At 42.2% G+C, this 24367-nt stretch overlaps 1 protein-coding gene across 26 annotated transcripts in view; it reads left to right on the top strand.

Annotated features, from left to right (window-relative positions):
• Positions 1-24367, top strand: part of MAP2 (microtubule associated protein 2) — a 323896-nt gene that overhangs the window by 121643 nt on the left and 177886 nt on the right. The window contains exon 1 of one of the 26 annotated variants that reach the window (XM_069733468.1): positions 2245-2375. The exons of the other annotated variants lie outside the window; for them this stretch is intronic. The gene's annotated coding sequence lies outside the window, so the exon portion shown is untranslated. Of the gene's footprint in view, positions 1-2244; positions 2376-24367 lie in introns of those variants that run through there. 26 annotated transcript variants of the gene reach the window in all.

The following is a 24367-nucleotide window of genomic DNA, read 5'->3' as shown; positions in this document are numbered from 1 at the left end:
CTTTTGACCTCCTAAAATGTGGAGTGTTTGTAAAGAAATGTGTACAATTCCTACATTTTCTATCAGATATTTTTGTTCAACCCTTCAAATTAAACGTTACAATCTGCACTTGAATTCTGTTGTAGAGGTTTCATTTCAAATCCAATGTGGTGGCATGCAGAGCCCAACTCGCGAAAATTGTGTCACTGTCCAAATATTTCTGGCCCTAACTGTATGTGTTAGATTCATGCTATATTCTTCTATAGTAAGTATACTAAATAGAAAAAACAGTGTGAAAGATAATGGAATAGTAACACATAATTCAATTAATTTCTAAATATAATTGAACTTATCCATGTAATAGTTTTAAACAATTCTTCTCTTAGGTCCATTTTGCAACAACAACAACAGCAACAAAAAAACGTATTTACACAACGAATAGGTGCAGGTTCCTGGCCCAACCAGGAATCTAATGACTGGCACTTGCAGCATCATAGATCCCTATTTACAGTCGTACTAAAACGTGTGGCTGTAATTTGGGAGCAGAGAGTTATCTGTATTACGCTCCATACTTTCATTTCCGAAAAGTTTAAATCAAAACCCACTATGTAAACGTATCTCTAAGGCTGCTTTCACACATCAGGTTTTTGGTTTCAGGTTAAATCCGGCAAATTTGCTAAAAAACGGATCCGGCGTAAATTGTGAAAAACTGATGCACCGGATCCGTTTTTTAGCTGGATCCGGCTCTCTGTACTGCGCATGGTTTTTGACTTCCTGGTGGGGAGAGAGGAGAGAGAGGAGAGAGAGAGAGAGGAGAGAGAGAGAGATTTTCTATGCCAGACTCGAAAACAAAGCTTCTGGGCACGCTCAATGTGTGAAAAACGGATTCGGTCGCCGGAAACGTTCATTCACACATCCGTTCCATGCGTTTATTGCCGGAAATGTTCCTTCAGGCTTTTTCGCCGGACACAAAAAAACGTTGCAGGAGACGTTTTTTGTGTCCAGCAAAAAAGCCTGAGGGGACGGATCCGGCACAAAACGGATGAAACGCATGTCCTTCAGGCACAATCCGGCGCTAATACAACTCTATGGCAAAAAAGCGGATCCGGTGTAATAAAAAAACGGATCCGGATTGTGCCTGAAACTGCCGGATTGTGCCTGAAAGAAAAAACCTGATGTGTGAAAGCAGCCTAACCATGAATGTAAGCTATATACATATTTCTATCCTCATTCTGCAACGAACACTAACTGGCTATTACTGGTTTGAAAAAAACCCCAATACGTTTAACCACTAATTGTATCATCATAATTAAAAAAGAAATAAATGTGATGCTAGTTTTGCCTTTGGGCTTGTACTAACAACCATCTAAATTGGACAAATGTTATCCGTGGTTTTGACGGATAACGATCATACCCATGTTATTATATGGGGTGGTGCATATGTCCGATTTTTCCTTAGACTGAGTGGTCCGCAAAAAATATTAACTACGGTATGTCAAATTTTGATCCGAGTGTCAAAAAAAATTGCAGCATTCACGACTTGCCTGCAAGAACTGAATGGCACTCGCCCATTCAAGTCTACAGTTCCATGAAAAAATATCAGGCAAAATTGTGGTCTGATTTTCATGGACTGGCATAATGAAAAAGGTGGAGAAACTTTTTTTTATTTCTCTCCACCTCCGAGAAGATCGGATCCTACTCTCATCAAACTGATCAGAGCCTGATTAGCATAATTAATAGAAAGCAGATGCGGCGCATCCTCCTGCATAGCGGTGGACACCACATAACTCGTCCCTGCGCTGTTCATGCAGTTTTCCCTATTCCAGTTGACTGATGAAGGTCAAGTTTTAGACTGAAACATCTCTTTATTGTCTGGAAAATACTACAAATAAAATTTAATCTTTATTGATCACAAATCGAATGATTAGAATAATAGGACTGGTTTTCCCGGATGGAGATAAAACGTTCGTCTGCACCTGCCCTTACGGTTATTTGTATTGTTCATTTCTCAGTTTAGTGTTTGTTTAAAGAGGACCTGTCACTACTTTTGACATCTGTGAGTCACATACATGTTCTGTGTTTTCACAGATAGAAGATGTACCCATCATAGTCTATGAGGTTGTTCACACGTCCGTGTTTTTTGGCAGACCGATTGGTCCACAAAAAAATCACAGCAACGGATCAGTTTTTGATTTGAGTCACCGATGCTAACTACCCATACAAGTCTACTCGTCTGTGCCAATCACAGACTGCACTCATTCATGCATGCTGTCCGTGATTAACAGTGCAAGGTATAAGAGGAGTTTTGCATTTTATTTTTTCATCTGTGAATATCATGGAGGAAACCCAGATGGTAAAAACTCACTGAATGCTAGAAAAGAAAAAGCGCTACAACAGTAAGTACGCTTACATTGTGATGTGTATAGGACACAACGCTGTTGCCAATCATGGGAAGGCAATGAAGATGCCTCATAAAGTGTGATCAGAAGTTTAGAGCTGTACAGGATAAATTCCCTGCACTGCTTGGTAGAATACGATACGATTCCATGGAGGTAGTAGGTATGGGTTCACCGGTGTGTAAAGCGCAACGCGTTTCTGGGTCAGGAAAAGCACAGTTGCAGTAGATCTATGAATTATGCCGTTCCTGTTTTTCTTCCTAGAAATGTATGAATAAATTTACATCTGGGTGTTACTTTTCCTCTTATAAAAGGGGTGTCCGGACTGAATAGATAGTGTCAGTCTTTGTAGGGACACTGTTCAACTAGTAACACCCAATTATCAGGTTTAGGACAATGTTTTAATACTAGGATGTAAAACTACAACTTCAATAGAGCTGGAATCCACTTTTTTTGCTCTCACTGATATGCCGTAATATTATATAAAAATTAATTTTCCTTTAAAAGAGCAACTATACTTTAGTTTACTATTGATTTGGCCTTTTAATGTTTGTTTTTATAATACATTATGATGCAAAAGATTTAGGCAGGTGAGGAAAAAATGCTGTCAAGTAAGAATCCTTAAAAAAAATAATAGTGCTAATAGTTTATTTTTATCAATTTAAAAAAATCTAAGTAAATGAACAAAAGAGAGATCTAAATCGAATCAGTATTTGGTGAGACCTCCTTTACCTTCAAAACTGCATCAATTTTTGTAGGTACACTTGAACACAGTTTTTGAAAAAACTCAGGTATGAATTTGCCCTGTTCTTGGACAAATTCTTAAAATTTTGAAGGTTCCATGGGCTTCTTCCGTGAAGCTTTAGTTCCTTCCATACGTTTTCTATTCACGTCAGGCGATTAGCTGGGCCATTCTAGCAACTTTATCTTCTTTCTCTGAAACCAATTGAGAGTTTCCTTGCTTCAGTGTTTGGGATCATTGTTTTGCTGAAACGTCCACCTTCACTTCATCTTCATCATCCTGGTAGATGGCAGCAGATTTTCATCAAGAATGTCTCAGTACATTTGTCCATTCATCCTTCCTTCAATTATATGAAGCTTGCCAGTGTCGTATGTTGAAGAACAGTCCCACACCACAATGTTCCCACCTACGGACTTCACTGATGGTATGATGTTTTTGGGTTCCAAATATGATGTGTATTATGGCATCCAAAGAGGTCAATTTTGGTCTTATCTGACCCGACTTTATTCCCCCAGTATTTCACAGACTTGTCTACAGTAAATGTTGTTGAGGAAACTTTAAACATGCCTGAACAATGGAAGTCTTGCGTAGTGAGCATGCATACAGGCCAAGAAGGTTGAGTGCATTACTTGTAGTTTTCTTTGAAACAATTGTACCTACTGAGGTCTTAAGGTACCGTCACACTAGACGATATCGCTAGCGATCCGTGACGTTGCAGCGTCCTCGCTAGCGATATCGTCCAGTGTGACAGGCAGCAGCGATCAGGTGTGTGACACCGATTCAGCGATGTCTTCACTGGTAACCAGGGTAAACATCGGGTAACTAAGCGCAGGGCCGCGCTTAGTAACCCGATGTTTACCCTGGTTACCATCGTAAAAAAACAAACAGTACATACTTACATTCAGCTGTCTGTCCCTTGCCGTCTATTTCCTGCACTGACTGCTGGCCGCAAAGTGAAAGTGAAAGCACAGCACAGCGGTGAGTCACACAGCGGTGACTCACCGCTGTGGCTGTGCTCTGCTTTCACTTTGCGGCCAGCAGTCAGTGCAGCAAACAGACGGCAAGGGACAGACAGCTGAATGTAAGTATGTACTGTTTGTTTTTTTACGATGGTAACCAGGGTAAACATCGGGTTACTAAGCGCGGCCCTGCGCTTAGTTACCCGATGTTTACCCTGGTTACCGGGGACCTCGGGATCGTTGGTCGCTGGAGAAAAGGTCTGTGTGAAAGCTCTCCAGCGACCAAACAGCGACGCTGCAGCGATCCGGATCGTTGTCGGTATTGCTGCAGCGTCGCTAAGTGTGACGGTACCTTTACTGTAGCTCTCCACAGGTGGTCTTTGGCTCTTGAGAGAGCTCACGGTTTTACCCATCATAAGATGTTTCTTGGTAATAAGACACCTTTTTATAGGCCATCATTTGAACCAGCTGATATTATTTATCACTAAGTGTTAGGATTGCTTACTAATTACCGTTAGATTTCAGCTGGTGTTAGGACTTTCCATGGCTTTTTGCATCTCTCTTTTTTATGTGTTCAATACTGTATCTCTGTGTAATTTCTCATTATTACATATAACTTAATTTATGGACATCTCTGGTTTGATTTCTTTTCCTGTGTGGATTGAATGGGTTGTTACCGACATCTGATAAAAATTTCATGTCAATAGCACCTTAAGAAATATATTTACTCAGAAAATTGGTGAAGTGTTAAATACTTATTACCCCTCTTTAGCTGTATGTGACATAAAGAAGGGAATTTACTCAGCACTATCATGTAATTAAAATGGGAAACTCCTGTCTGAACTTAATCTGACATCCAAAGCCCAAAGTATATGGAGGTGCTCGGCTAACCAGTCCCACATGAGAAAAAGGCAGTGCGGTGTAACCAGTGAAAAAGAAAGTTAGCGGCACTCAACAATGTCCATAAAAAGTTTTTTCTTTATTTCAAATCTTCGTTAAAACCATCTCTGTTGCAGAGGGAGAGGGGGAGTGCGGCAGGGGCAGCAGAGCAGACGACTGTTATTTTGCACAGTACTGCATTTTATTACTTTATTTTGCTCCTTTCCAATATGCTGCAAGCTCCATAACAATCAGCTTTAACCCCTTAGCGACCGCCGATACGCCTTTTAACGGCGGCCGCTAAGGGTACTTAAACCACAGCGCCGTTAATTAACGGCGCTGTGGAAAAAGTCAATAGCGCCCCCCAGAGGCCGATTTTCTCCGGGGTCTCGGCTGCCGAGGGTAGCTGAGACCCCAGAGAACATGATTCGGGGGTTTTTTAACCCACCCCGCATTTGCGATCGCCGGTAAATAACCGTTTACCGGCGATCGCAAAAAAAAAAAAAACGCGATCTCTTTTTAATTTCTCTGTCCTCCGATGTGATCGCACATCGGAGGACAGAGAAAAGGGGTCCCAGGTGGCCCCCCAATACTCACCTAGCTCCCCCGATGCTCCTCGTGTCTCCCGGTGGGCGCCGCCATCTTCAAAATGGCGGGCGCATGCGCAGTGCGCCCGCCGGCCGGCACCGGGAGAATCTTTGGGGTCTCGGCTGCCGGGGGTAGCCGAGACCCCAAAGAGCATGATCGGGGTCGGTATTACCGACCCCTGTTTTGCGATCGCCGGTAATTAACTGTTTACCGGCGACCGCAAAAAAAAAAAGAAAAGTAAAGTGTAATTCTCTGTCCTCTGATGTGATCGCACATCAGAGGACAGAGAAATAGGGGGATTCGGGGACCCTAGCATACTCACCTAGGTCCCTGGATCCTCTTGCTGCTCCTCCTGGCCGCCGGCAGAAGAAAATGGCGGGCGCATGCCCAGTGCGCCCGCCATCTGTCTCCATCTGCCGGCCGGCAGGAGAACAGCAGTTGGGGCTAAAATTAGGGTTAGGGGTAGGGTTGGGGTTAGGGGTAGGGTTAGGGTTAGGGGTAGGGTTAGGGGTAGGGTTAGGGGTAGGGTTAGGGGTAGGGGTAGGGTTAGGGCTAGGGTTAGGGCTAGGGTTAGGGCTAGGGTTGGGGCTAAATTTAGGGTTAGGGTTGGGGCTAAATTTAGGGTTAGGGTTGGGGCTAAATTTAGGGTTAGGCTTCTTTCACACTTACGTCGGTACGGGGCCGTCGCAATGCGTCGGCCCGACATACCGACGCACGTTGTGAATATTGTGCACAACGTGGGCAGCAGCTGTAGTTTTTCAACGCATCCGCTGCCCAATCTATGTCCTGGGGAGGAGGGGGCGGAGTTACGGCCACGCATGCGCGGTCAGAAATGGTGGATGCGACGTACAAAAAAACGTTTCATTGAACGTTTTTTTGTGCCGACGCTCCGCCAAAACACAACTGATCCAGTGCACGACGGACGCGACGTGTGGCCATCCGTCACGATCCGTCGGCAATACAAGTCTATGGGCAAAAAACGCATCCTGCGGGCACATTTGCAGGATCCGTTTCTTGTCCAAAACGACGGATTGCGACGGATGCCAAACGACGCAAGTGTGAAAGTAGCCTTAGGGCTAGGGTTAGGGTTGGGGCTAAAGTTAGGGCTAGGGTTGGGGCTAAAGTTAGGGTTAGAGCTGGGATTAGGGTTAGGGTTTGGATTAGGGTTGGTATTAGGGTTAGGGTTGGCATTAGGGTTACGCTTGGGATTAGGGTTATGCTTGGGATTAGGGTTAAGGTTAGGGTTGTGATTAGGGGTGTATTGGGATTAGGGTTAGGTTTGAGGTTAGGGTTGAGATTAGGATTAGGGGGTGTGTTGGATTTAGGGTTTTGATTAGGGTTATGGTTAGGGTTGACATTAGGATTGTTTTGGGGTAAGGGTTGTGATTATGGTTAGGGTTAGTGATTAGGATTATGGATCAGGTTGGGATTAGGGTTAGGGGTGTGTTGGGGTTAGGGTTGGAGCTAGAATTGGGGGGTTTCCACTGTTCAGGTACATTAGGGGGTCTCCAAACACGACAGCCAATTTTGCGCTCAAAAAGTCAAATGGTGCTCCCTCCCTTCTGAGCTCTGCCGTGCGCCCAAACAGTGGGTTACCCCCACATATGGGGCATCAGCGTACTCGGGATAAATTGGACAACAACTTCTGGGGTCCAATTTCTCTTGTTACCCTTGTGAAAATAAAAACTTGGGGGCTACAATATCTTTTTTGTGAAAAAAAAATATTTTTTATTTTCACGACTCTGCATTCTAAACTTCTGTGAAGCACTTGGGCATTCAAAGTTCTCACCACACATCTAGATAAGTTCCTTGGGGGGTATAGTTTCCAAAATGGGGTCACTTGTGGGGGATTACTACAGTTTAGGTATATCAGGGGCTCTGCAATCGCAACATAATGCCCACAGACCATTCTATCAAAGTCTGCATTCCAAAAAGGCGCTCCTTCCCTTCCGAGCTCTGGTGTGCGCCCAAACAGTGGTTTACCCCCACATATGGCACATCAGCGTACTCGGGATAAATTGGACAACAACTATTGCAGTCCAATTTCTCCTGTTACCCTTGTGAAAATAAAAACTTGGGGGCTACAATATCTTTTTTGTGGAAAAAAAAATATTTTTTATTTTCACGACTCTGCATTCTAAACTTCTGTGAAGCACTTGGGCATTCAAAGTTCTCACCACACATCTAGATAAGTTCCTTGGGGGGGTCTAGTTTCCAAAATGGGGTCACTTGTGGGGGGTTACTACAGTTTAGGTACATCAGGGGCTCTGCAATCGCAACTTAATGCCCACAGACCATTCTATCAAAGTCTGCATTCCAAAAAGGCGCTCCTTCCCTTCCGAGCTCTGCCGTGCGCCCAAACAGTGGTTTACCCCCACATATGGCACATCAGCGTACTCGGGATAAATTGGACAACAACAATTGCAGTCCAATTTCTCCTGTTACCCTTGTGAAAATAAAAACTTGGGGGCTACAATATCTTTTTTGTGGAAAAAAAAAATGTTTTTTATTTTCACGACTCTGCATTCTAAACTTCTGTGAAGCACTTGGGCATTCAAAGTTCTCACCACACATCTAGATAAGTTCCTTGGGGGGTCTAGTTTCCAAAATGGGGTCACTTGTGGAGGGTTTCTACTGGTTAGGTACATCAGGGGCTCTGCAAACGCAACATAATACCCGCAGCCCATTCTATCAAAGTCTGCATTCCAAAACGGCGCTCCTTCCTTCCGAGCTCTGCCGTGCGCCCAAACAGTGGTTTACCCCCACAGATGGGGTACCAGCCTACTCAGGACAAATTGGACAACAACTTTTGGGGTCCAATTTCTCTTGTTACCCTTGTGAAAATAAAAACTTGGGGGCTAAAAAATCTTTTTTGTGGAAAAAAAAATATTTTTTATTTTCACGGCTCTGCATTATAAACTTCTGTGAAGCACTTGGGCATTCAAGGTTCTCACCACACATCTAGATAAGTTCCTTAAGGGGTCTAGTTTCCAAAATGGGGTCACTTGTGGGGGGTTTCCACTGTTTAGGCACATCAGGGGCTCTCCAAACGCGACATGGCGTCCAATCTCAATTCCAGCCAATTCTACATTGAAAAAGTAAAGCGGCGCTCCTTCACTTCCAAGCTCTGCGGTGCGCCCAAACAGTGGTTTACCCTCACATATGGGGTATCGACGTATTCAGGAGAAATCGCACAACAACTTTTGTGGTCTAATTTCTCCTGTTACCCTTGTGAAAATAAGAATTTGTGGGCGAAAAGATCATTTTTGTGTAAACAAAAGCGATTTTTTATTTTCACGGCTCTACGTTATAAACTTCTGTGAAGCACTTGGGGGTTCAAAGTGCTCACCACACATCTAGATAAGTTCCTTAAGGGGTCTAGTTTCCAAAATGGTGTCACTTGTGGGGAGTTTCCACTGTTTAGGCACATCAGGGGCTCTCTAAACGTGACATGGCGTCCGATCTCAATTCCAGCCAATTCTGCATTGAAAAAGTCAAACGGCGCTCCTTCACTTCCAAGTTCTGCGGTGCGCCCAAAAAGTGGTTTACCCCCACATATGGGGTATTGGCGTATTCAGGAGAAATTGCATAACAAAATTTATGGTTACATTTCTGTTTTTACACTTGTGAAAATAAAAAAAATGGTTCTGAATTAAGATGTTTGCAAAAAAAAGTTAAAAGTTCATTTTTTCCTTCCACATTGTTTCAGTTCCTGTGAAGCACGTAAAGGGTTAATAAACTTCTTGAATGTGGTTTTGAGAACCTTGAGGGGTGTAGTTTTTAGAATGGTGTCACACTTCATTATTTTCTATCATATAGACCCCTCAAAATGACTTCAAATGTGATGTGGTCCCTAAAAAAAAATGGTGTTGTAAAAATGAGAAATTGCTGGTCAACTTTTAACCCTTATAACTCCCTAACAAAAAAAAATTTGTTTCCAAAATTGTGCTGATGTAAAGTAGACATGTGGGAAATGTTATTTATTAACTATTTTTCGTGACATATCTCTCTGATTTAAGGGCATAAAAATACAAAGTTTGAAAATTGCAAAATTTTAAAAATTTTCGCCATATTTCCATTTTTTTCATAAATAATCGCAAGTAATATCGAAGAAATGTTACCACTAACATGAAGTACAATATGTCACGAAAAATCAATCTCAGAATCAGCGGGATCCGTTGAAGCGTTCCAGAGTTATAACCTCATAAATTGACAGTGGTCAGAATTGCAAAAATTGGCTCGGTTATTAAGTACCAAATTGGCTCTGTCACTAAGGGGTTAAACAGGTGCTCAGCAAGAATCCAAATAATCTGTGTGTGTGGGACTTGCATTTGTGAGCCTCTCTGCTCCCCTTGCTTGTACTCAGACAGGGAAAATCCGTAACAAATTGTAAGTAGAGTACGGATTCTTGTTGAGCAGATGTTAAAAGCAGATTTTTAAGGAGCTTGAGCTAGATAGGTAAAACAGCATTTCTGCATAGCGTTTGGAAGAGAAAGATGAAAAAAATGTAATGAAGTCTATTACAAAATTTTATAGTTTTGCAAAAGCTAATCAATTATTATTATTATTATTATTATTTTAACTTTAGTCACTCTTTAAAAGAGTTATATCAATTTTCACAAATTGGTAAAATTACAAAGTGCTTATAAAAACATGACTTTAAATTTTCCTATCATTAAAAATCTTAAAAATATCTGTTCTGAAGAAGAGATTACTGATCATTGCCTAGGTTACCTGCCGCATCTGTAATTAGTAATCCGGCTGTGAAGCTGGTTGAATTGGTGGATCCAGCCTGCTTCAGCTTCTCCTTAGATGCTATAGAAGCAAAGCTGCCTAGCCTTGTAGCATCGGAGAGGACTGTCAATTATAAGGAACGCACCACCCCTCAGCAAGCAGGGAGGCGGGAGTCTGGCAAGCGGTGAACTCCGGCAAACACATAATGGGATCACCTCGTTAAGTAAAATTATCTAAAAGCAAATGTGTAGGTTCATTTATAACATAGTAAAGAGAAAATATATACAGTACAGACCAATAGTTTGGACACATCTTCTCATTTAAGGATTTTTCTGTATTTTCATGACTATAAAAATTGTACATTCACACTGAAGGCATCAAAACTATGAATTAACATATGTGGAATTAAATACCGTATATACTCGAGTATAAGCCGACCCGAGTATAAGCCGACCCCCCCTAATTTTGCCACAAAAAAATGGGAAAACTTAATGACTCGAGTATAAGCCTAGGGTAGAAAATGCAGCAGCTACTGGTAAAATTCAAAAATAAAAACAGATACCAATAAAAGTAAAATTAATTGAGACATCAGTAGTTTAAGTGTTTTTGAATATCCATATTGAATCAGGAGCCCCATATAATTCTCCATACAGTTTATGATGGGCTCCATAAGATGCTCCATATTAAAATATGCCCCGTATAATGCTGCAGAAATGTTGATTATGACCCCATAAGATGCTCCATACAGACATTTGCCCCATACAATGCTGCACAAATGCTGATTATGGCCCCATAAGATGCTCCATATAGATATTTGGCCCATATAATGCTGCACATGACCCCATAAGATGCTCCATACAGATATTTGCCCCATATAATGCTACACATGGCCCCGTAAGATGCTCCATACATACATTTGTCCCATACAATGCTGCACAAATGCTGATTATGGCTCCATAAGATGCTCCATACAGATATTTGCCCCATATAATGCTGCACATGGCCCCATAATATGCTCCATACAGACAATTGCCCCATATAATGCTGCACATGGCCCCATACAGATATTTTCCCCATATAATGCTGCACATGGTCCCATAAGATGCTCCATGCAGATATTTGCCCCATATAATGCTGCACATGGCCCCATAAGATGCTCCATACAGACAATTGCCCCATATAATGCTGCACATGGCCCCATAAGATGCTCCATACAGACATTTGCCCCATACAATGCTGCACAAATGCTGATTATGGCTCCATAAGATGCTCCATACAGATATTTGCCCCATATAATGCTGCACATGGCCCCATAATATGCTCCATACAGACAATTGCCCCATATAATGCTGCACATGGCCCCATACAGATATTTGCCCCATATAATGCTGCACATGGTCCCATAAGATGCTCCATACAGATATTTGCCCCATATAATGCTGCACATGGCCCCATAGGATGCTCCATACAGACAAGTGCCCCATATAATGCTGCACATGGTCCCATACAGATATTTGCCTCATATAATGCTGCACATGGCCCCATAACATGCTCCATACAGATATTTGCCCCATATAATGCTGCACATGGCCCCATACAGATATTTGCCCCATATAATGCTGCACATGGCCTCATAAGATGCTCCATACAGATAATTGCCCCATACAATTCTGCACATGGCCCTATAAGATGCTCCATACAGATATTTGCCCCATAAAACGCTGCACATGGCCCCATAAGATGCTCCATACAGACATTTGCCCCATATGCTGTTTCTGCAACTAAAAAAATCACATACTCACCTCTCGTCGCTCAGGTCCTCGGCACTTGTTATACTCACCTTTCCCGTTCCACCGCCAACAGCCGCTGTATCTTCCCCGTCCTCTGCACTGACTGTTCAGGCAGAGGGCGGCACGCACTAATCGTGTCATCGCGCCCTCTGACCTGAGCGTCACTGCGGAGGATGCGGAAGACGCAGCGGCGACGACGGTGAAACGGGGAGCAGGTGAATATCGCGCACTGCCCCCATACTCACCTGCTCCTGGCAAGGTCCCTGCACGTCTGTTCCCCGGCTCCGGCAGCTTCTTCCTGTAGTGAGCGGTCACATGGTACCGCTCATTACAGTAATGAATATGCGGCTCCACCCCTATGGGAGTAGAGTGGGGTCCATATTCATTACTGTAATGAGCACTACCATGTGACCGCTCACTCCAGGAACATAGTAACATAGTAACATAGTTAGTAAGGCCGAAAAAAGACATTTGTCCATCCAGTTCAATTTCAGTTGTGTCACACTTTTTTGTTAAGTACGTCTGTTCCCCGGGCCGGTAGCTTCTTTGCGTCTGGAAGAGAGAAGGTTTTTCCACCAACATAGAAGAGGATTCTTTACTGTTAGGGCAGTGAGAATCTGGAATTGCTTGCCTGAGGAGGTGGTGATGGCGAACTCAGTCGAGGGGTTCAAGAGAGGCCTGGATGTCTTCCTGGAGCAGAACAATATTGTATCATACAATTATTAGGTTCTGTAGAAGGACGTAGATCTGGGGATTTATTATGATGGAATAATTTTGCGGCCAGCATGCAGCCAGCGGGTAAGGAAAGGGTGAATCAAACACCTGAAAACTCCGCCCATATGACCGAAAACCGATCCCGCCAAATTCAGGTGACAGGATCCCTTTAAGTATATAATTCCACATGTGTTAATTCATAGTTTTGATGCCTTCAGTGTGACTGTACAATTTTCATAGTCATGAAAATACAGACAAATCTTTAAATGAGGAGATGTGTCCAAACTTTTGGTCTGTACTGTATATCTGTAATAAATAAAATTAATAAGAATAAATAACCTACTGGTTCTGTTGTATTATTGGTGGGGGATTTATGTCATATGATGAGATGTAGGATTCTATAAAGGTCCAGATGCATGAATAATCACTTTTTTCTATTACCAAATCCAATGTATATGAATTCTATGAAAACACGCAGTTGTGTAGAATAGATAGTCTAATTAGTAACATTAGAAATATGCTATTGGAAGAGCAGAAGATGGAGAAACTATCAGATGATGTTTGGGTGCAGCGGCTCAGCGCACTAATAGGGCCAGACTTGAAAGAAAATTATATAACAATATTTTTGTAGATTGCTGGAAGCTGGGCTGGTAAAAAAAATCACCATCTCAGCTACATCTTTGATCATAGCACTAGCAATAGAGATTTATTTGGAACTATTAAATCCTATTTGTGGGTTGCACTGAGCGGGATGAAAGTTTCTCTAATGTTTTTATTGTGATCCACACTTTTCTGCATTCATGCCAGTAGACAGGGGAAATGCATAGTTACAAATTAAAACAGTCAAAATAAAACCCTGAAAAACCACTGACTGGCAGTCCATGCTCAAAACAATGTGTGGGTGTTTTGCAGAGGGAGCCGAGCATGGCAGGGCGGGGAGCTAAAGCCTAACACTGTGGCTTTGAAGGTATCACGGCTGAAAAGTTTTATTCTTGTTAGGACAAAAGGAAGATCCAGTTTATGAATGTGCATATCGACACCTGTGTTTAGAAAGATGAATGAAGAAAGAACCTGACCCTATATAATGACATACTATTCTCATTGAGTCTGCCATTTTAGTCTATTGATTACCTCTTTTATGTTCTGCTCATTCACTATAATGTCATCAATTCGCCACAATGGGAATGCAACGGAATTTATAACCTTAAAAGGGCATTCTCATCCCATACATTCATCTTGTGTGTGTATATATATATATATATATATATATATGGGAATGCCTCTTTTAAGTTGAAAAGTTCTACATAATGTATATATCTGTTAGGGGTCGAGTTTCCTCTGCTGCACAGGGGGAATCTCGATCCGTCTCCGCTGCGGTCTCCCATTCTTCTCCAGCCGCGGTGGAGTCTGCTCAGCAGGGACGTCGATCCCAGCGTCTCGCTCAGCCTGACTCTGTGCGAAGAGTTACTGCTGCTTTTCCTGCTTCTGCCATTGAAGCCAGTGCTGGGCAGCGGCGAGTGGACGTTTCTGGATCTAAGTCCTGCTTTTCTCCTTCTGAGCATGCCCAGGGCAGGATCTCCCGTTGGAGATCGAGGGTCACATGCTCAGGTACTGCAGCACATCCCATTGGTCCTTTTGGCAGGTCCTGAAAGGGCAAAACTTCTGTAGCTGTTTCCTGTGCTGCAGCTATATAAACTGCGCATGACCGCACGGCCATGCGCTAGTATTGTCTTGTAAATATGTGTGTGTGTTGTGAGTGAAAGTCGCTCTTTAAATAACCCTCCCTATTGAATGATTGTTCGCGGAAGGTGTATGTTTGCTATCTAGCGCCCGACTTATCCAACAGCACGTAACACACATTACAGCTACCAGTTGCTGTGTCCGCCTGTACGGCGCCGTGCGCTTGCTCTGCGCTTTCCTGACTCAAGCCTGGGTGGTTAGTGGCGTCCGTCAGTGCGGCACCGCACGCACTCTTGTGCCTTTATATTATTATTTAGTTTCCTTACACACCCAGTTGCGGTGTTGTGCCAGCAAGTGTCTAATCGGACTTCAATCCTAGTTGGGGTTGTGTTCGCTGACTTCTTGCTCGCGCTCTATGTGCGGTACCGCGGTCCTGTGACGCAACAGGATCGCTTCCTTCACGCAGGGTGAAGTTAACCCGTGTGTGTATACTTATAGTACCGCCATATAGTCCGTCTTACTAGCAGCAGGGTTTTTACCTGCACGGTGGACCTCGGACTGCGAACGCACCTAGTTCCATTTCATCTTGTACTTGGTGTGTTCCGCCAGTCCTTAACAATATCTTAATGGAACTCACATATACATTGCGGAAAAGGCCCTGACGTGAGTTGGTCAGGATCCCCATTCATTTGAACCACATTCTTGAGATAGATGCAAATCTCACTGGTGTAGCCCACATCTACTATACTTTTATTGCTCACAATTTATCAGCACAAAAAGAAAAGGAAAAACGGCACATCCAAAATGTTTAAAGGAAATCTTTGTTTAAACTTCATAATTGTATGTTAAAACATGATGTAGAAAACTGACATATTTTTGGCGCTATGATTAAGGGCTTTGTAACACCAGAAAGGTGTCAGTCTTCTGTATTGTGTGGATGATAAGTTTTAACATACAATTATGAATATTTAAAAATTTATATATATCTTTCAGGTTTCAGGGCTGTCACCGGGCAAAATTGAGTTTCAGCTCCCTTCAAAGATTTTCTATTGGGTTCAAGTCTGAAGACTGGCTAGGCCATTTCTTACAGAGCCATTCCTTAATTGCCCTGGCTCTGTGTTTCGGGTCACTGTCATGCTGGAAGACCCTACCATGACCCATATCCAATTCTCTTACTGAGGGAAGGAGGTTGTTGGCTAAAATCTCACAGTACGTGACCCCATCCATCCTCCCTTCATTACAGTGCAGTTGTCCTGTTCTCTTTGCAGAAAACCACACCCAAAGTATGATGTTTCCCCACCATGCTTCACAGTTAATACGGTGTTCTTGGGGTTGTTGTCATCCATCTTCTTCCTCCAAACACGGCTAATGAAGTTGATACCAAAAAGTTCTATTTTGATCTCATCTGACCTCATGACCTTCTCCCATGCCAACTCTAAATCATCCAGATGGTCATTGGCAAAGTTCAAATGGGCAAGATTGCCTTGTGCAGGCATGTACTACGGAGGACAGAGAATGAATTTGAATCCAATATTGCAGCCAGCATGCAGCCAGCGGGTAAGGAAAGGGTGAATCAAACACCCCGCCTCCATGGCTGAAGATTGTTCCCTCCAAATTCAGGTGACAGTGTCCCTTTAACTAGTTAATAGCGGCGGGTGGATCACGATTCCAGCCGTCGCTATTGCGGGCACATGTCAGCTGTTCAAAACAGCTGACATGTCCCGGCTTTGATGTGGGCTCACCGCCGCAGCCCGCATCAAGGCAGGGGATCTGCCATCGAACGTACTATTCCATCCTATGGCAGAAAGAGGTTAAAAAAAAACATTGCATATGTTTTTGAAACAATTTAGTGCATGCAGCATTTTTTCTTTTTATTCTCAATTGTTTCATACTTTGGACCAATGCAAGTATGTTAGCAAACATTCTGTAAAAGCATCCTTACTTTCTCTGCCAGATTATCAATTCTCCAAGGAGACACAGGTTAATTCAATTAAATATTCTAAGATTCAATTACTTTGGATTTTATTAAGGGTTGTGCCATTTTACTTATTGTATTGTCACTAAGGGATAGCGTAAGTAAATTTACTATATTACGTTACAATTGGGGACAGCAGAAAATGTTACAATTTCCAAAGAGTAAATTTCTAAATGAGGAAAAGGAGAATAGCCGGTGCCAGATTACAATAAGATGCCCGTCCTGCACTCAGTTCTGTGTACAGACAGGTGGAGGCATCAAGTACTGCTCTGTCAGTAGTGTACTTTTTTTTCTTAACAAAGCTGGAGTGTTGCCACCAATCGAAGTTCCGGGCCTTTAGACTTATACTTACCTGCCACCATCTTCATTTTTTACCGACGCCGTTCCTGTCGGGCTCCATAAATTTGTGACCTACGGGATTGCTCCAGTGTTACTGTGTGATCTCACTGCTTAATATAAGTCTGTGAAAGCCAGAACGAGGCCAGAGTGAGAGTCTCACAGACTTACATTGAGAGCTTGTGACCATTACCTCTGACTTCCGGACAGTCAGAAATTGTGGTCACACAATGACGGTGCTGGCATTGGTAGCACCACTCCAGTTGTGAAATAAAGCACATACCAGCTATTTTTTTTAACACCTTCACGGCCTTGGACGTATCCATATATCACAACTTTGGATGTATGGCTATATCCAAGCGATTTTTCGTGCACAAGAGTTGGGTCTCGTGCGATCGCTGACGGGTGTTCAGCGATTCTCATAGCTGACACCCAGCACTACCTGTCAGGAGTGGTGCCTGCTCCGGTCCCGACAGTTTAGCCCTGTAAATGCTGCGATCCGTATCGATTGCAGCATTTAGAAGGCAGGCAGAGTGAGCCCCCGTGACGTAATCAAGGGGGCCTGATCATTGCCATCATGACCCAATGTCATCATGGTGACATTCGGGTCATCAGGCTCTAGCAAGTTAGTTAGATCATGCGCAGTACATGATCTAACTAACTTCTGTCAGTGCAGCACTGATAGTTATAACTGCACTCAGAGTGCTGAAAGTCAAAGTCCCATAGTGGGACTGAGTAAAAAAGTGTAAAATAAAAAAAACTTTAAAAAAGTTATACAAATATATATATTTTTTTCAATCACAAAATAAATTTAAAAATGTACCCATGAGTAAATAAGAAAAAACAAACAAACAAAAAAATATACATATTTGGTATGTCCGGAATGACCAGTCCTATAAAAATGTCCCACTAGTTAACCCCTTCAGTAAACACCGTAAAAAAAAAGAACAAAAAAAAAAGCGAGGCAAGAAACGATGCTTTATCATCATACAGCTGAACAAAAAGTGGAATAATAAGTGGATCAAAATGACAAATTTAAATAAAAATGGTATCTCTGAAAACTTCATCTTGTCCCGTAAATAACAAGCTGTCATATAGCTCCATCAATAAAAAAATTAAAAGCTATAGCTCACAGAATAAAGCGATGCAAAAATAATTGGTTTTCCATAAATAGTTTTTATTGTGTATAAGCATGAAAACCTAAAAAAAAAGATTTAAACATGGAATCACGCAATCATACTGACCCAAAGAATAAAGCTGCCTTATCAATTTTACCACATGCGAAACGGCATAAAAAAATCCTGAGTTGCTAGTTTTTGTTCTTTCTGCCTCCCAAAAATCAGAATAGAAGCCATTAAAAAATGTGAAGTGCCCAAAAATAGTAGCCAATAGTGCCCAATACTAATTTTATTGAGCAATATAGTGCCCAATAAAAAGATCAAGTCATCCCGCAAAAAAACAAGCCTTAGCATGACTTTGTCAGCAGAAATATGGAAAAATTTAGCTATCAACATATGGCAATGCAAAAACTAGTTTCTGCAAAAAAAAAAAAAAAAACGCGTCTTTTAGTGTGTGACAGCAACCAAATATAAAAAAAACTACAGCAGTCTTTTATAAAGGTGACTATGTAAGACAGCAGTCTTTGATGCAGGTAACGAGTTGATTAGGAGCGTCTAACTGGTCTGTAGGAGCCAGAACGTTTAATGGTTGATAGGGGATCAAATACTTATTTCTCACTGTAAAATGCAAATAAATGTATATAATTTATACAATGTGATTTTCTGGATTTTATTTTTGATATTCTGTCTCTCAATGCTAAAATTAACCTACCCTTAAAATTATAGACTGTTGATGTCTTTGTTAGTGGGCAAACTTACAAAATCAGGAAGGGATCAAATAATTATTTCCTTCAATGTATATAAATATCGTGTCCCTGTAATCGCACTGACCAGAAGAATAAAGTCGTCTAATCACTTATACCACACAGGGAACGGCGTACAAAATAAATATAATCAATTCTTCACCTGCTGTTGATTTGTTCATTCTGCCTCCCAAAGATCGCAGTAAAGCTCGGCTCACATTTATTTTGCGCTCTGCACTGAGCACTTAGACTGGGGTTTCCGTGTAAATCTCTGAAATATGTGATTCAGACGGAACCCCCAGCAGACAATTCTATGTAATGAGGCAGATGGGGACACAGTGGACCCTGTTTAGCCTACATGTGTCTGTATTTTTAGGCATGCATAAAAGCGTAGTCGGCCACAGTTTTGTGCACTTCTGAAAAAAAGGATATCAATGAACAGAGGCCTGATGGAGTCCAGGGAAACTCTGAGTTGAAACCCGTGAAGGATCCATTCACTATAATGAGGCACGAATCACATCACTTGGAGATTTAGATAGAAACCCCGCTATAAGTGCTCAGCATAGAGTGCAGGAAAATTGTGATCCCAAATGTTATGTAAAATGTACCTAACAAAAGCTTCAAATTAATCCACAAAAAAAGCAAGTCCCCACTCCGGTCCATCATCTGTCAATGGAAAGGGTGCTTCTATGTTACTGGTAGCACAAAGGCCCTGGAAAAGTGAAATGGCTCCTCGCCTCCCAAAAGAAATCCAACAAATTCTGCATTCCCAAATTCAAATACAGTATCTCCTCACTTCTGAGCCACAGTGTGACTAAATCACATTTATTGTCCACATGTTTTGCATTTCTGTGGCTATGAGAGCCCGCCTAATTTATGGGTGCATGTCTCCAGAAGCATGAGCTGCGCACTACAACGTGCTGGTGACTACAACGTACTGGGCAATACGACATATTGGTCACTGCACTGGCAGTTTGCAATTTTCACTCAGCAACATCCACTGCTGCTTGTTTCTGTGAAACTCCCATGGAATAAAAATCATCAATACACCTGTAGATAAATTCCCAGAAGGGTACACTTTCCAAAATGGTGTCAGTTGAAGGGGGATTCTGCTCTTCTAGCACTTAGCGACCCTGTCTATGGGGTCAGAAAGACGAACTAGAAAAATACAGTAATATATATACAGGAACAAATCTACAGGTATACAGTCAGGAGTGCAGTACAAGGGTAGGGTACAGATAGATTGCAATTACCGTGTTATGTAGTATGTGACAAAAAGGAGGCGCTGATGGATCACAGGTCCAAATCTTCGTTACTTGATTCTCTCTGGCCGCGTCAGCTAATGGACCTCCTGCCAGTAGAAAACTAAATCCAAAATGAGGAGCTGCCTATTATCCCCGAAGCTGCTCCCTCCCACACGCTTTGCCAGCCTCTGGGCTGGGCAGCCTCCCTCCTCTCATATCTGAGAGTATGGTTTTCGAACTTTCCGTCCGAGAATCTAACTAAGACGGCAGTGCCTCCACTGGATTCTGCTGGATTTTATATGTGCAGGGAGACCAAATACAGCTACTTTATTTAATTCTTGGTAGCTATGCTTTATAACTCAATAACGCAGCATTTTAGAGGAGGCTGTATGGGATGGGCTTGTGGGGAAAGGAATGCAGTTTCTGATTATGTGCGTGGCTAGGCTCAGAGTTATTGCATTTTGCTATTATAGGTCATTTTTCAGATTCAATATCTCAGAGCCTGTGCTGGGATCTGTGGTGCCACAATGTGTCTGAGTCAAACAAAAGAAGCTAAGTCTACACAAGAGTTCACACCCTGGTGATAATTGTTGGGGACACAGGGTCCATGCCTTTCGCCCCCCCCCCCCCGAGAGATCTTCAAAAGCCGGTTTCCTTGGGCTTATTAAAGAAAAACATTGGTCTTGGGGAATATCTTGGTGGTAAAAATGTAATTACTCATTGTTCACTGCCTAAAGGTATAACATTCTGTGACACACCTGTGGTGTTAATATGATCACTGCACAGCTAGATTAATTCATCAAGAGGTGTAGTTTGTAAAATGGGGTCACTGTAAAAGGTCAGGGTTTCCTCCTAATAATACTGAAACTTATGGTTATCAAAAGGGGGAACTCTCCCTACACCTCTATTGAGGTCCGATATCAACTATTAACGTCAAAATTGACTACTAATAATTAATATCCACTTAATACCACAACATTATCTTTACCTTATACTATATACTAACTGAGACAAAACAGTGTAACAATAAAGGGTATTTATTTCACACACACACACAAGTCTACAGTCTTCAACATACATATATATTTATACCCAAGCTGGCGACTATAAATATATATATATATATATATATATATATATATATATATATACGGATATCACAACTGATATGGTAATATCACTACAGTATACAGTGATGTCCCAACAGTATCACACAGTGATAACCCGCAATAACCAGTACTATCACAACAATATCACACAATATAAAAGAACACAATTAACTGCACGATTATCCAAATCACACATACAATATCAGCCCTCCCACCTATGGCTAGCTAGCCCTAATAAATAGTACTGGACCTATTAAGAAAAGGGGATATAGAGTATACTTAAGCCATGTGGGTCCATCATCATTCCAGGCAATGCATGCACAGCAAAAGAGGCCGAACCACCTGGTCTTGTCCTTATAAGTGACCAGCTAAAAGAGGTGTTTCCAGCTCCAGGTGTTTGAGATGAGGTCACGAGTCTATTGTCCACTATGATACACCCTCTCAGTCCTAAATGAAACTTGCTTTTCCAGCTCATGGCACCTTTGTTTTACAGCAGGCTGGAGGGGGGGCTTTGCTCCATGTGGTATACATGTGGGGGATATACCCAACACATGCACTAAACACATCTCTATGTAAAGATATACATTTTGGGGCACTTCCCCTTCTACATTCCCCCTGTTGTCGAGAACACGACAATGAAATTTGAGGGATGTTTTGTGCTGGGATTTATTTGCCCACTCAACCCCATATATAACTAGTGAACTAGTCTACAGTCACTTATGAGGGGTTCTGCTGTTCTGGAACCTAAAGAGCTTTCCCAGTGGGTCATGGCACCTGCAAACCATAACAGTAAAATCTGCACTATAATATGACACACCTTCTCTTCTGAACTTTGCACTGTGCCTGAAAAGTATTTCCTGATTGTATGGTAGTGGCGTACTCATGAAAAATTCTACAACAAACTGAGATTCATTTTTTCCTATTAGCCCTCTGAAAAATTGAAAACTTGGGTCTAAAACAACATTTTAGTGGTTAAAATGTAATTATTTTTTTCACCCCTCAATGGTACAAAATTCTGTGAGGCACATGTGGTGTCAATATGATCACTGCACCCCTAGATTAATTCATTGGGGGTGTATTTTGTAAAATGAGGTCACATATGGGGGGTTTCTGCTGTTCTGGCACTGGTAATGTGACATGGCACCCTCAAACCATTATAGGAAAATATGAACTCCAACATGGCACTTCTTCCCTTCTTCACTGTGCCTCAGAAGTAGTTTTCGACCACATATGGGGTATCTGTGTACTCAGGAGAAATTGTACAACAAATTTTGTAGTCCGTTTTCTCCTGCTATCTTTGTGAGAATGAAAAAATTGGGGGCTAAAACAACATTTTTGTGGGAATGTTTTTTTTTTTTTTCAATTTCACAGATCAGCGTTGTAAAATTCTGTGAAGCACCTGTGGGTTCAAGGTGCTCACCACACATCTAGGTAAATTTCTTGAGGAGTCTAGTTTCCAAAATGTGGTCACTTGTGGGGGAGATCCACTATTTAAGCACATCAAGGGCTTTCCAAACGCGACATGATATCCGCAGACCATTCCATCGAAGTCTGCATTCCAAAACATCACTCCGTGGTTTCTGAGCGCAAAGAGTAGTTTTCTTCCACATATAGGGTATTGTTATGATCTGGTGGTTTAGGAACAACATGAGACAAGCTCTGAAGGAGGTGGTATCTGTACTGACCGCAAACCCTGAACCTAGCAGCGCAACTAAAAATAGCCGTGGGGGGTACCTGACGCTCCCTAGACCCCACGGCACAGCCTAAGATCTAACTTCCCCTAAAGATGGAAACAGGAAACCTATCTTGCCTCAGAGAAAATCCCCAAAGGAAAGATAGCCCCCCACAAATATTGACGGTGAGAGGAGGGGAAAATAACATACGCAGAAATGAAATCAGATTTTAGCATAGGAGGCCAGTCTAGCTTGATAGATAGGACAGGAAAGGATACTGTGCAGTCAGTATAAAAACTACAAAACAATCCACACAGAGTTTACAAAAACTCCACACCTGACTAAAGGTGTGGAGGGTAAATCTGCTTCCCAGAGCTTCCAGCTAACAGAAAAAATCCATACTGACAAGCTGGACAAATATAGAATGCACAGAACAATAAGTCCACAATATGTGGACTGAAATGAGCAAAGCCAGAACTTATCTTTGCAGAACTGGTTAGGAAACCAGGAGAATCCAAGCAGAGATGTGAATCCAGCCAGGAACATTGACAAGTGGCACAGGCTGAAGAAAGAGCCAGACTTAAATAGCGGACAATAAGTGGAGGCAGCTGATGACAGCTAACTCCAAGGAGCAGCCATACCACTAGAAACCACAAGAGGGAGCCCAAGAGCAGAACTCACAAAAGTGCCACTTACAACCACCGGAGGGAGCCCAAGAGCGGAATTCACAACAGGGTATATGCGTACTCAGGAGAAATTGCACAACACATCTTGAGTTCCACTCTCTCTTATTATCCTTGTAAAAATAGAAAACTGGGGCTAAAATAATTTTTTTTTTAGTGGGAAAAATGTGTTTTGTTTTCAAAGCTCAATGTTATAAACTTCTGTGAAGCACCTGTGGGTTCATGGTGCTCACCACACATCTAGATGCATACATTCCTTGATGGGTTTACTTTCCAAAATGGGGTCACTTGGGGAAATCTTCTACTGTTTAGGCACATCAGGGGCTCCAAATGGGTCGTGGCATCCGCTCTCTATTTCGGCAAATTTTGCTTTAAAAAAATCAAATGGCGCTCCCTCCCTTCCAAGCCCTGCCATGCACCTAAACAGTTTAAGGTGCTCACCACACATCTAGATACACTCCTTGAGGGGGTTTGTTTCCAAAATGGGGTCACTTGGGCAGAGCTTTCACTGTTTAGGGTCATCAAGGACTCTCCAAATGAGACAAGGGGTCTGCAAATGATTCCAGCCAATTTTGCATTTAAAAAGTCAAATGATGTTCTTTACCTTCCGAGTCCTGGCGTGCGCCCAAACAGTAATTTTTCCCCCACATATGGGGTATCGGCGTACTCTGGAGAAAATTGACCCCAAAAATTGATCTACAATTTCTTCTGTTACCCTTGTCAAAACAAAAAAATTGGGGCTAAAAAACATTTTTATGGAAAAAATTTGATTTTTTTGTCTTCACGCCTCAACGTTAAAAATGTTTGTGAAGCATCAGGGGGTTCAAGGTGCTCACCACACACCTAAATAAGTTCCTTGAGGGGTCTAGTTTCTAAAATTTACAAAATGGAGTCACCTGTGGACGTTTTCCACTGTTTAGGCACATCAGGGGATCTCAAAATGTGACATAGCATTCATTCTCGATTCTAGCCAATTTTACATTCATAAAGTCAAACCTGTTCCTTCTCTTCTGAGCCCTGCACCC

This window comes from Ranitomeya imitator, chromosome 7 (assembly GCF_032444005.1).
Source record: "Ranitomeya imitator isolate aRanImi1 chromosome 7, aRanImi1.pri, whole genome shotgun sequence".
NCBI lineage: Eukaryota > Metazoa > Chordata > Amphibia > Anura > Dendrobatidae > Ranitomeya > Ranitomeya imitator.
The sequence above is the reverse complement of the archived record's forward strand: the minus strand, read 5'-3'. Positions and strand labels throughout refer to the sequence as shown.